The sequence below is a fragment of the Tripterygium wilfordii genome, chromosome 23 (genome assembly GCF_013401445.1).
Source record: "Tripterygium wilfordii isolate XIE 37 chromosome 23, ASM1340144v1, whole genome shotgun sequence".
In the NCBI taxonomy this organism is placed as follows: domain Eukaryota; kingdom Viridiplantae; phylum Streptophyta; class Magnoliopsida; order Celastrales; family Celastraceae; genus Tripterygium; species Tripterygium wilfordii.
Window position 1 is genome coordinate 5,915,370 of NC_052254.1, and position 12,954 is coordinate 5,928,323.

The following is a 12,954-nucleotide window of genomic DNA, read 5'->3' on the forward strand; positions in this document are numbered from 1 at the left end:
TTCGTACTCTACAACTAATCAAGACCCTCTCAATCTATTTTCTAAATCTGCCATTGCTCACAATCTAGATCAACATCTGAAAGTTCAATCCTCTAAAATGCAGGAAATCCTTTCGTTTCGAAATTAAGGCAAGTCTCTAGTTGTGGGAAATCGATAATCTTATAAATCTGATAGCCCTTACACTAATAATACAATGTCTTTTGATTGAATCTTAAAGTGGAGTGAATACTCAAGAGGAAGTTAATTAGAAATTGCTAAAGTAGCGTAAGGTGCTTTGCCTACACTCATAAAAATCTCTTTGTACTAAGGCATTCAATCAATCAATACTAATTAGATTGATTGACTGGATTAATTGGAATTTTTTTAATCCTTACTAGATCGTCTTACTATTGTTTTACATGGAGAATGGGGAAGGTAAGGTACAAATTCGATTAAATGAAGAAAAATAGGGGTATTTAATAATAAATAGCGATCCGTCTTGATACTATCTTTTTTAGACGTATGAGCTAAGAAATAAACAAAATATGTTATCGTTCCTACATGTTAGAAAAATTTTCTTGATACTTCCAAAAACGTCGCTTCTTATTTTGCTTGTACTTAATTTTTGCCGATTCTATTACAAATCATATATTAACTTATTAGAATTGAATTGGATTTATTAAATTGTTTCTTCAATGGTATGGAGAAAAATCGTTTTTGATTATGTGGTAATAATTCATTCATATTCATAGAGATAAGGGATATAATCGGTATGGATATAGTAAGTCTCGCTTGGACTGTTTTAATGGTAATCTTTACATTTTTCCCTTTCATTTGTATTATGGGGAAGAAGTGCATTCTAGAGTCGAGCTACAATGAATTGAACTCAGAAACCAAATTGCATCAATTGTTTGGCAAAGATTTGAATCTTCTTATTAATTATTAATTTATTCCATTTTAGATAAAATTATCTACATTTTCATATTATATTGAATTATAGTAGATAAGGGCAGTCTATGAATAATCAAATATATATTGAACAATATTCCTATATGATTTTGTATGATCTTATCATAATGATGCATATAAAAAAGTTGCAAACAATTTTTCCATTAAATAATTTTTGTAATAGGAGCTAAAAATGGGCTTATTTTGAAATTTGAAACATTTAGTAGTATATTTGATAATTTTTTGTCAAAAGTTGAGGCTTGAGCCCACCCTAAGCATGCATTGGATCCGCCACGACGAGCAAGTAGATGAAATTTACAAGTGTTTGTACAATATTCATGATTTGTTAGTTATTGCATGGATCCATGAGTTTATCAACTAGAATGTACTTGAAAAATAGTGATCACGGATTTTCAGGATTTTCATGTATGAAAAATAAGACGGCGGAGCTATTTGTACCCCCAAAATTGCTTCTTACACCCCCACTGTCAGTACTAGCTAGCAGCTTTTCACCTTGTGTCAGATACTCTTAATGAATTGACCAGATACTCTTAATGAACACCATTACACCAAGATCTTAGAGTCACACGCATAGAGATAAGCAAGGCTGAGGAAGAATCGGATTTAAAGAAGTGAGAGATTGACAGGAAGAGAGAGAAAGGGAAGGAGAGAGAAGAAATGATGAGATTTTTTTCCTTCTAATTGCAATCCGTGCTCAAAAGTCAAAAGGGATAAAAATAGGTATAGGTAGGTATATAGGGTGGGTTTATATAATAACACTCTTTAATTAAAAGTCTCACAGACATATACTCTCTCTCCTCTTCAATCATAAAGCCTCGATTGCATTTCTCACTTTTGTTCACACTGCTCTTGTTTATTGTATCTCCTCTCTCTCTCTGTGCCCCTACTGCCTTGGAATTTGCCCCATCCCTCTCTCTCCTCTTGTCTGTTTTGTAACCTCCCCTTGGGTTAAGAAATATCTATATATATATATATATATATATTTCAATAGTCGATTCATGTCACCACCATGTAAATTTCATTTTTAATGAAAAATGCATCATTTAAATTTGTTATTTGAATATTCGATTTGGGTATAAATTTGATACGTTAAACACACGCAAACAAAAATATTTGACGATAACATTTTTTTTTCTTTGGAAAACTATGAACTTCAATATATATCCTAAATGAATATTTTTTAATATTATTTTTTTGAAAAAATTTAAAAATAAATATTTTGTATAATTACTGTATCCTACCGATAGGATACTTATGTATCCTATACCGGTAGGATAGTCATATCATCATCAAAACGTATCAAATTTAAGGTCAAATCTACTTCTCTAGACTTGACGATTTTATAATTCTTGTGACAAGCAAACTTTAAGAGATACCAATACGTGAAACTACAACCATTTTAGAGAGAGACTAAAGTTTGACAAGATAAATTTATGTGAGTCCCATGAGTCAAGTACAAATGGTACATCACCATTTAAGTTAGTGTGATATCTCAGTGAAAAGTAGACAAGTGTTCAGGGTTAGTTTGTTACATAGGTTTGGAGTGATAGATTGAGAAATATTAACTTAGACTGTTTTAGCTGTAGCTATGGCTAGAGAGGATGAGAGAGTAAGGATGAGTAGGTAGGTACTCCACAAGTAAGAAAACTAAAAAAAAAGCGGATCAAAGTCCAACCAAATGGGTTTTACCCTTTCGCATTGCATTGAGAGTGAAATGAGCCCCCTGTAACTTCATTTTCAAACCCATCGTAATGAAAAAGCAATTGAGTAAAAGTAAAATAATAACGTCGAATAAAAATAATTTATTTCATATATACACGTTATTACAACAATATATAGAAAGGGCAAGATTGTAAAACCGAATATGGACAGTTTTTAACGTAAAAGTAGAGAGAAAATGTCATATGGGTCCCACATGTTTAAAAATAAATACTAAAAAAGAGAAATATAAAAGAGGGAGGTGGGTGAAGTAAAAAAGAGAAATATAAATTCGATTTGGGTATAAAAGTAGAGAGAAAAAGACATCATTTAAGATGAAGTGATTTTTGATAATGATAAGTGATTTGATGGGATGAATAATAGATTAGAGGGAGTTTATAAAGTAAAAGTGGGAGTTCAAATAGCAGGACCCTAAAATTGCAACAAAATAAATTAATGATTTTAATGTAATCCCTACTTTTCGAACCAATGAAAATTAGCACAGGCATTTCATTTGAGATAATTTTGTAACATATTTTAATTCTTCTTGTTAAGTTTTGAGTCTTTTTTGACCAAGGAATAGCACAGGGATCACTGATCACGGGAGACGAAAGCGCGTGGTTAGTTGAGCCCTGTTTGAATTTCATGCATGCGCGGCTTCCGGATGGGACGTATGTACGGGTCTTTGAGCCTCATTGACTTTCGATTAAATGAAATGACCATAATAATGCCTCCTCTACTTTTGTATTAACAATGGGCTTGGACTGGTCAACTAGTCAACTGGTTCCTGGTCGCCAGGTTACGCGGGAAAAGGAAGGGAAAAAAAAACGCATGACGTCCTGCTTCCAAATGATTGCTAATATGACGGTTAAAATGTTGGTTGTAATTTTGTTGGTAAGATTTATCATGTTGAAATTGTTGTGACAAATTATGTACATGGATATTATGAAGAGAATTTCACATTTAAAGCAAGGTTAAAAATAAAAATATCATATAATTTTTCACAAAATTATCCCAAAATTATTGAATTTTAAACAATTACAAAATGATCATTTTGGATTGTTAAAATTGTATGGGAATTTAGGCCACCAAATTGTTGTTTGGTCACGACCAGAATTAATGCTATCTACTAGCATTAATGTTGGTGCGAATTTGTGCACCAAACGGACACTATATTTTTTACTATAACCCTTAATGATTATAGCATATTCGGATAACCCCTAATCATTATAGCATTTTTTTCACGGCCCATTGATCTTGATGTGTTTGTTGACGCCGAGGCGGATGCTATTTTATTTGCGACATCCTTGGGTTTTAAGAAGCTGGAGTTGGAAGGGATTCAAAAATTATCGTTGAAACGCTTCAGGAAAGGTTCAGGCTAACTCGCAAGCTGGAAGAATGTTTTAGAGGAGACTATCCATGTTTTGAGCACCATATATAGATGCTTGGTTCATTTCTCATGTGCGAAGGTCCTTGAATCAGTGTGCTCATATTCATACGAAAGTCAGCTTTACAGTCTAATTATCTGGTACTGTTACGGTTTGCCGTTCCTCCAATATTCTTGCAAGAGACATTGAATCGTCATGTTATGCTTGGTCATCAAGCATGATCCTTGTATTTTTTCTTCATTCACGGTTGTTTGATGGTCTTATATGTTATTCTTTGTGTTTCTATCTTTGGGATTCAATCATGTTTTTTTGCGTAGAGTATGTGGTATGGTGATGTTCAGTTTTTTATAGACCGACTTTGATGGTGAGGGAGATTTTGTATGATATGGCAAGCAACGCTCCCTCTCCCTCTCCCTCTCCCTCTCCCTCTCCTTGAACATTGAAGAGCTGCCCATATATGTGAGGACCAAATGCCATATTTGGATGGTTACTTACCCTCCTTAACAAAGTTTGTAAACATACATACACAAAGTCTGTAAATGGAATGTAGAATAAGAAGCCAGAGAATAACATGTAGGAATGAAAGAGGAGGGAGGATGTAGACTGGTTCTTGACTCACTAGACTATATTTGTTGCATCATTTTATTGGTTTCCAGCCCAATTCTACTTATTTTGGACTAAAATGTGGTCCGAACAGTCAACGGGCCCATAATCACCTCTATCTCTAATTCTCTATACCAGTCAAACAAGTAGCTTTCTAGGATTGAGAAAGCCTTCTTGTAAAGAATTTGTGTTCCAAAGGACATGAAGTGCTGAACTGGGATATGATTTCCATACCCTACCAAACAACTAGAATTTGTGAAGCAGTCAAGGCAAGGCCCACTTTTTCTTACTTTGGTTCAAAGGTTTTAAGAAAAATTGTTTACAGTAATCATAATTGACAATATTCACAATCTGAGTTTGTTATTATACAAACGAAGCAGTGATTCTTTAAATTCCTCGTTGGCAAGTGGGAGTTCTGTTTCATGGACTACGCTTGGTAATCGTTGAGTTCTTGTACACTGTTATCTTCACAAAACCTACTCTCATTTCAAAATTTGGAGGCTTCGATCAGCCTCCATCTAGATCGCATTTCCGATAATGATTGCATGGGCTAAAATTGGGTTTTTGGACACATGTCGATGGTCTCATCTTAACTCAAAAGTTATAGTTTATGAGTTTGGGTCCATCCACATATATATAAAACCACACACATACCCTTCTTTTTTCAATGTGGGACTTGTGGCTTGGGTGTGCTCTAACACTCACCCTCACAAACAAGCCCCTTAAATCCTCATCCAAAATAATATATCTGCTCACATGAAGCTTCTTTGACTGAAGATCAAAGACCCTATATGTTTTGCAGTATGTACTGTAACCTATAAAAATACACTTCTTGCTTTTCGTGTCTAATTTTGATCTCTTTTCTGCGGGGATATGTATGTAACATATACACCCAAACACTCTGAAATGAGTCACTAAAGCCTTGAATCCATGCCATGCCTCAAAAGGAGTCATTCCCTGCATAGCCTTTGTAGGACAATAGTTTAAATATCGACAACAATATGGACTGCTTCTGCCCAGAACTCCTTGGTCACATTCTTCTCTGCAAGCATAACACTAGCCATCTCCATTATTGTCCTGTTCTTTCTCTCAGCTACCCCATTCCTACAACTTGAACAGCAACACCATTGCCTAAAGTGATTTTGGAAGACATGCTATAATCAACAGAGTCAAAAGGTCCCTATTATTGAACATGTGGTTGCTGCAACCACTATCCAAGTACCACACCTGAGACTGCGATTGCACATTCAAACTCCCTTGAGTAGTATAAAATAGATTTTTTTTTTTGCTCTGAACTACATTAAGTGAAATTAACCTTATTTTCTGGCTTAAGTCGACAATTTTTTTGGATATGACCAAATCTTTTACAGTGATGGCATTGAGGCTTACTTTTAAACCAACATTCAACATCTATGTGACTCATACGTTTGCAGATTGTCAAAGAGGCATTGGACAAGGCGAGGTCTTACCTCACATACACATGCCAATGAGACATCATTCGAAGAAGAGTTTTAAACTCGTGTATAGCCTCACATGTACTGCCCATGAGACATCACCTCAAGACGAGGTCCAACCTCGCGTAGACATGCCAATGAGGCATCATCCCAAGACGAAGTCCAACCTTGCGTAGATATGCCAATGAGGTATTATCCCAAGGCGAGCTCTTACCTCAAACAAAACTACCAAAGAGTATCATTCCAAGTCGAGGACCAACCTTACATAAGATTTCTGAAAGGGGAATCATTCCAATCCGAGTTCTAATCTCCCTCATATTTTTTGAAGAGGCTTAGTATAAGCCGAGGTCATTCCTCGCATAGACTTACTTGAAAGACATCAATCAAAGACGAGGTCCAACCTCGCACTTGCCAAAAAGGAATGAACCAACCATGACGAGGTTTTACATCATACGAAAACGAAAAGGTCATGAAAGGCCAAAGTTAGGAAAGGCTGAAAGATCAAGGAAGGCCAAGGTTAGGAAATGCAGAAAGAAAATGGTCAAGAAAGGCTGAAAGGAAATCCGACCAAGGCATCTACACTTGTCTTTCGGCCGTCCAATGGCTGAAACCTGTAGAGCTCAACAAGACGAGTCCAACAGTGGTGGTGATTCACGAAGAGGTGGCCTATGGTGGTCAGATCGGGCTTCAAAAGTTTCGTTTGGCAGCGACTTCAAACTCAGATTCTGGTGAAATAGGCGGTTGTTGGCGACAAATGAAGGCTGAGGATGAGTCATAAAGCTCCGACGCTTCAGTTTGATGGGTCCTCGTCTCAGATCGGTGGCCGGATGATAGACTTTGGATTCAGGCAATGAGGGAGAAAAGATAGAGAAAAAGAGAGAGGAAGAGAGAGAACGTGAGAGTGTAGGGGAGATGTTAGAGTGTGAGTATTTGTTTGAAATTTTTAAAATTTTCTCTCTCATTAACCTAGTCATCAGTCTAGTCACCATGCCATCTAGATTTGACTCTTTTGGGCTCCTATATTTTGGGCTACCTAGCATTGTTGTAAAATAAAATAAAGAGAAAAAGACAAGGAAAGGCAAGCAAACCGAAGAAGGGTAAGGTAAGGAAAAAAGGATGAAGATAGTCTCCCAACCCAGCTAAAAGGTAAACAATCCAACTTAGATGCATACGTACTTTACAGGAAAATAATATATTATAGGCTAATAGGTAAGTTCGACTGGACCGTATAAGCATTCGTTGGATTTTTGCAATTTTATGAGTGGAATTGGGGCATTTAGGCCCCAAATGTGTGTATTGGACAAGTCTCATCAAATTGTCACCCATTTCTTGATTAAAAGAAAAAGCGGCCGTAATGTATCGACTCATAAGAACAATTGACTAGAGATTAATTTGAAAAACGAGATTCATCAAAATAGGATTCTTTGTACCACAAAAACCTCATCAACAACTAAAGCTTTTCGTCGGCTGTCTGGACGGATACTCTATTACCCATTTACATATGGACTTAATATACTAATATTAGCTTCTTGAGGTGCCATCTGCTAGTCTTCTTAGTTTACCATGGCTTTATTATTTGGTTTGACCACGAAAGTTGCATCTGCACTGTCAATATAAGAATGCTCCCATTTGTAGGAAAAAAATTTTTCATGCTCTGTCAGTATTTTGTTGTGGTCTTCTTGTTGTCGTCTGTTTGCTACATAAAGTGCGGAGTGGAATGGGTTTTGGATACAATTTCCAGCAGCAACTCTGAATCAAACGGAGGCCTCCATTGCTTATTTTTGTTAAAGCCAAACCTAATAAAAACAGTAGCGAGATGGAATAAAATAGAGGGATAGAGAAACTAAAAGGGAATTATATTTCTTGTATTGCATTAACAGACATGTACAAATATATATAGGAGCATACATTCGACTGTTACAACAAGTTGATAAGTATGTAGATTGGACTCTATCTACTCTTTATCACAAGACTTGTAACCACTTCTATCATGGTTTGTTGCTGTACTCAACTTCACGTTGATATCTGTTTGTTGTGTGCTTGGCTTTATCTTTATCTTGATTGGTTGACAATTTAGCTTTATCTCTATTATGCCCCCGCAAGATGGAGCTGTCTTCTGACACTCCAATCTTGGAACGTAGAAGAAGAAACCGAGATTTGGGTAGTGGTTTGGTTAAGAGGTCAGCTAGCTGATCTGTAGTAGAAACATGTGACACTACAAGTTCACCAAAGGCCACCCGGTCTCTAACAAAGTGATAATCAAGAGCTATGTGTTTCATACGGGAATGAAACACGGGATTGGAGCAGAGATATGTAACACCAATATTGTCACAAAACAGGTGTGGTGTCCGACGTTGAGTAACTTTCAACTCATGTAAGAGATGAGAAAGCCACTGAATTTCAGCAGTTGCAGAAGCAACGGCATGATATTCAGCTTCGGTGGAGGACCGAGCAGCAGTGCGTTGTTTCTTTGAACACCATGAGATTGGGCTGCCACCAAGGAAGATGATGAATGCAGATATAGATGAGTAGTCATCTTTATTTCCGGCCCAGTTAACATCAACATAGCCAACAAGACGGGAACAAGCTGCATTTTTGTTGAGAAGAATACCATGAGAAACGGTACTCTTAAGGTATCGTAATAAACGTTTTGCAGCTGGCCAGTGAGTTTGTGTTGGAGCATGCATGAATTGTGCCAGTTTGTTGACAGAAAAGGCGATATCTGGGCGTGTGAGAGACAGATATTGCATGGCACCAATTAAACTGCGAAACTGAGTGGCATCAGCCAAGGGAGAGCCATCAGAGAGGCAAAGACGAGTGGAAGAGCTTGCTGGAGTCGCACTGGCCTTGGCTCCTTGCATGCCAAAACAACCCAAGAGGTCTCGAATGTACTGTGATTGTGATAAAAATAATCCATCAATGGTGGCAATTGCTTCAACACCCAAAAAATAGTGTAGTAAACCAAGATCTTTAATAGAGAAACGATGAGCTAAGTGAGCTTTGATGCGAGAGACAGCCTTCAGACAGTTGCCAGTGATGACAATATCATCAACATATACCAATAAATACACTGTTATTGTACCAGTGATAAGTGTAAATAAAGAGGAATCTGACCGAGAATTACAGAATTCCAACTTGAGAAGATAGTTCCGAAGTTCCTGGTACCAAGCCCGTGGGGCTTGTTTGAGTCCATAAAGGGACCTCCGTAAGCGGCACACATGTGTAGGTCGTGAGGAATCAATAAAACCTGGAGGCTGTGACATATATACTTCTTCAGAAAGATGGCCATGGAGGAAGGCATTATTGACATCGAGCTGATGGATGTCCCAGCCATTTGATACAGCAATAGACAAAACAACCCGAACTGTTGTAGGTTTGACAACAGGACTAAAGGTTTCATTGTAATCCATACCTGGCCGTTGATGGAATCCTTTGGCAACTAACCGGGCTTTGTAACGAGCAACACTGCCATCCGAGTGACGTTTGACCCGAAAAACCCATTTGCATCCAACAATATTGAAAGAGGATTGACGCTGGACGAGGTCCCATGTGCCATTGCGTGAGAGAGCAGCAATTTCCATATTCATGGCTTCCTTCCATTTTGGTTCCTTGAGCGCTTGAGCTACTGAGGTAGGTTCCAGTGAAGGAGGGAGTGGGTGTTTGGTGGCTGTGTAGGTAAGACGGGGGTTGGGCTTGTAAATGCTATTTTTGGATCTGGTTACCATGGGGTGAAGATTTTGGGTTGGCCGGGGGCTATTGGGTGGGGATGCAGCGGTAGTCTCTGGCAGAGTAGAATCAGCTGTATGAGTGACCACTTGTAATGAAGAATCCATCATTGTCGAAGGAGAGGGAGACACAGGATGAATAGGTGAGTGAGTGGGAGAAGGTGGGCTTTGTGGTGGTGTATGTGAGATGATTGAGACAGGTGTGTGAATGGATGTGGTGGCTTCGGGTGTGGTTTGAGTGTTAGTTGGAGTGGGGCAAGTAGGTAGGTGTGGGGCTAGGATGGGTACACGTATGGGTGCCATAGAAGTGGTGCTTGTGTCGGTGATGGAAGCATGAGATGGTGTAGGAGAATTGGGTTTGGTGAGGGAACAAAGACTAGGAGAGGGACTTGCCCATTTTGTGATTGTGTGATTATTGAAATGAAGGATAGCATTGAAGCCCAGAAGAGATGGAAATTGGTTCTCAACAAAAACAACGTGTCGGGAAAAATATAATTTTTGAGTGACAGGTTCAAAGCATATGTAAGAATTATGAGTGTTGGAATAGCCAAGAAAGAGGCATGATTTCAAACGTTGTTCTAACTTATGTTGGGTATAAGGACATAACCAAGGATAGCACAAACATCCGAACACACGTAGTTTGGAATAATTTGGAGTGGAGTGAAACAGACTTTGGAAGGGGGATTGGTTTTTGAGGATTGGTGTAGGAAGTCTATTGATGAGATAGACAGCAGTAGAAAAGGCATAGGGCCAAAAGGATAAAGGAAGAGAGGCACGATGAAGAAGTGTAAGACCTGTTTCAACAACATGACGATGACGTCGTTCAGCGGAAGCGACGTGTTGGGGAGTGTAAGGTGGAGAGATGAGATGTTGAATGCCATTTGTTTCAAAGAATATTTTGAGACCTCGATATTCAGTGCCACCATCGGAGTAAATAGTGTTAATTGTAGTCTGGAAATGTTTCTCAACCATGGACTTGAATTTTGGAAATATGGTGAACGCATCATATTTGTGAGACATTGGAAAAAGCCAAATATATTTTGAGAAATGATCAATAAAAATAACATAATAAGATAAGCCATTAATTGAACGAATTGGAGAAGGACCCCAGACATCTGTGTAAACAAGGTCGAGGAGTCTTCTACTGACCAAACTATACTGACTAAAAGGCAGTTTATGGCTTTTATTACATTGACAAGAATCACAAAAAGATAATGGTTTTTGGTTTTTCAAACTAAGATTATTTTGAGAAATGACTTGATGAAGAACTTTGAATGACGGATGGCCAAGACGATCATGCCATTGACTCATACATGTTGTTCTTGCTCTGCCCTTGAACTAGAGTTGCCCCCGTGGTGCGATCCTTCACAGAAAAGGAGTTGTGGTCAAATTCAATAGAGGTGTTATTATTTTTGCAAAACTGTGATACAGAAATTAAATTCTGTTTCATAGTTGGCACACATAAGACATTGGAAAGTTTAAAAGTTTGAGAAGGAGTAGATAAAGTAGACAAGCCTGTGTGAGTAATATTTAAGCCAGTACCATCACCAATGACAATGTCATCTGAACCTTCATATTGTTCTTGCAAGGTCAGGTTGTTCAGATCTGCAGTTATGTGGTGAGATGCCCCGAAGTCTAAGAGCCATGAAGGACTAATGTCTTTGTTGTTTCTGGCAGTAGTGTGATTTGCCTTAGGAGGGATTGGCAAGCCCATCATTCTCTTGAGAGTATAGCAGTCCTTTGCCTTGTGACCTGGTTTGTCACAAAACTGACAATTGAGATTAGAATTTCGTGACAAGTTCATGCTACCTGTCGACCGAGTAGAGTTCCACTGCGGCTGATTTTTCTTCTTATGTTGAAATCGAGAATTGTTGTTGTTATTTCGAGCCATGTTGACGGTGATGTTACCACCGGTTGGTGTTTTGCCCTCTTCAAGTTTTAAGAATGATTCAAAGTCAATAAGCTTATCATACAATTCTTCAAAGCTTATGACAGTGTCTCTGGCTCGAATCGCTGCAACAATCTCCTTATACTCAGTACCAATTCCATTCAGAATATGGAGAATCAATTGATGATCTGGGACAGTTGCTCCAATGCAAGCCAACTCATCAACGATGCTTCTTGCATTGCTTAAGAAATACGCCATTGGTTGGGTGCCACGTGCCATTGAAGCAAGGGGACTAGTTAGAGTCATGATGCGAGAAGTGGATGCATTCGCATAACTCTTTGCAAGTCGTTGCCAAGCTTCAGCTGAAGTGGCAGAGGAACTGATCAATGGAATGATTGGTTCCGACAGCGAAGACATGATTCCATGAAAAATCAATTTATCTTGACGTTGCCACAAGACAAACTCTGGGTTGGAAACTCTTTCTTTACCTACTGTAATTTCAGTAGGTGGACTTTTTTTGGAACCATCAACAAAACCCATTAAATCATAACCAAATAGGAGAGCATCGAATTGCGCTTTCCAAGAGGGATAGTTTGAGGAAGTGAGTTTCACTGGCAATTGATTTGCCGTGAATGATAAGAGAGTTGATTGGTTGGAAGTGTTTGAGGTATTTGATGTGTTTGCAGGAATAACTCGGGAGATTGAGGTATCTTCGAACTCCATGAGATAGTTGGGATTGAATGACTCTCTGGAGTATTACGACTGCTTCGATACCATAAAAGGGAATTATATTTCTTGTATTGCATTAACAGACATGTACAAATATATATAGGAGCATACATTCGACTGTTACAACAAGTTGATAAGTATGTAGATTGGACTCTATCTACTCTTTATCACAAGACTTGTAACCACTTCTATCATGGTTTGTTGCTGTACTCAACTTCACGTTGATCTCTGTTTGTTGTGTGCTTGGCTTTATCTTTATCTTGATTGGTTGACAATTTAGCTTTATCTCTATTAGAAACATAAAATAAACACCACTGTTAGCACCACAAAACCACCGAGATCAGCAGCTGCCTTGACATGAGAACACTGTCAACACACCAGCAATCTGCAACCTCCACTTCAGCTCTCCAACAACAAAGTCAGCAGCTAGCTAAACCTTCCACAACAAGAGAAACTAACGAAAATAACAAACTGGACTGAAGTTAAGACAGAAAACTAATCAAAAAAGGTAGAAACATGAA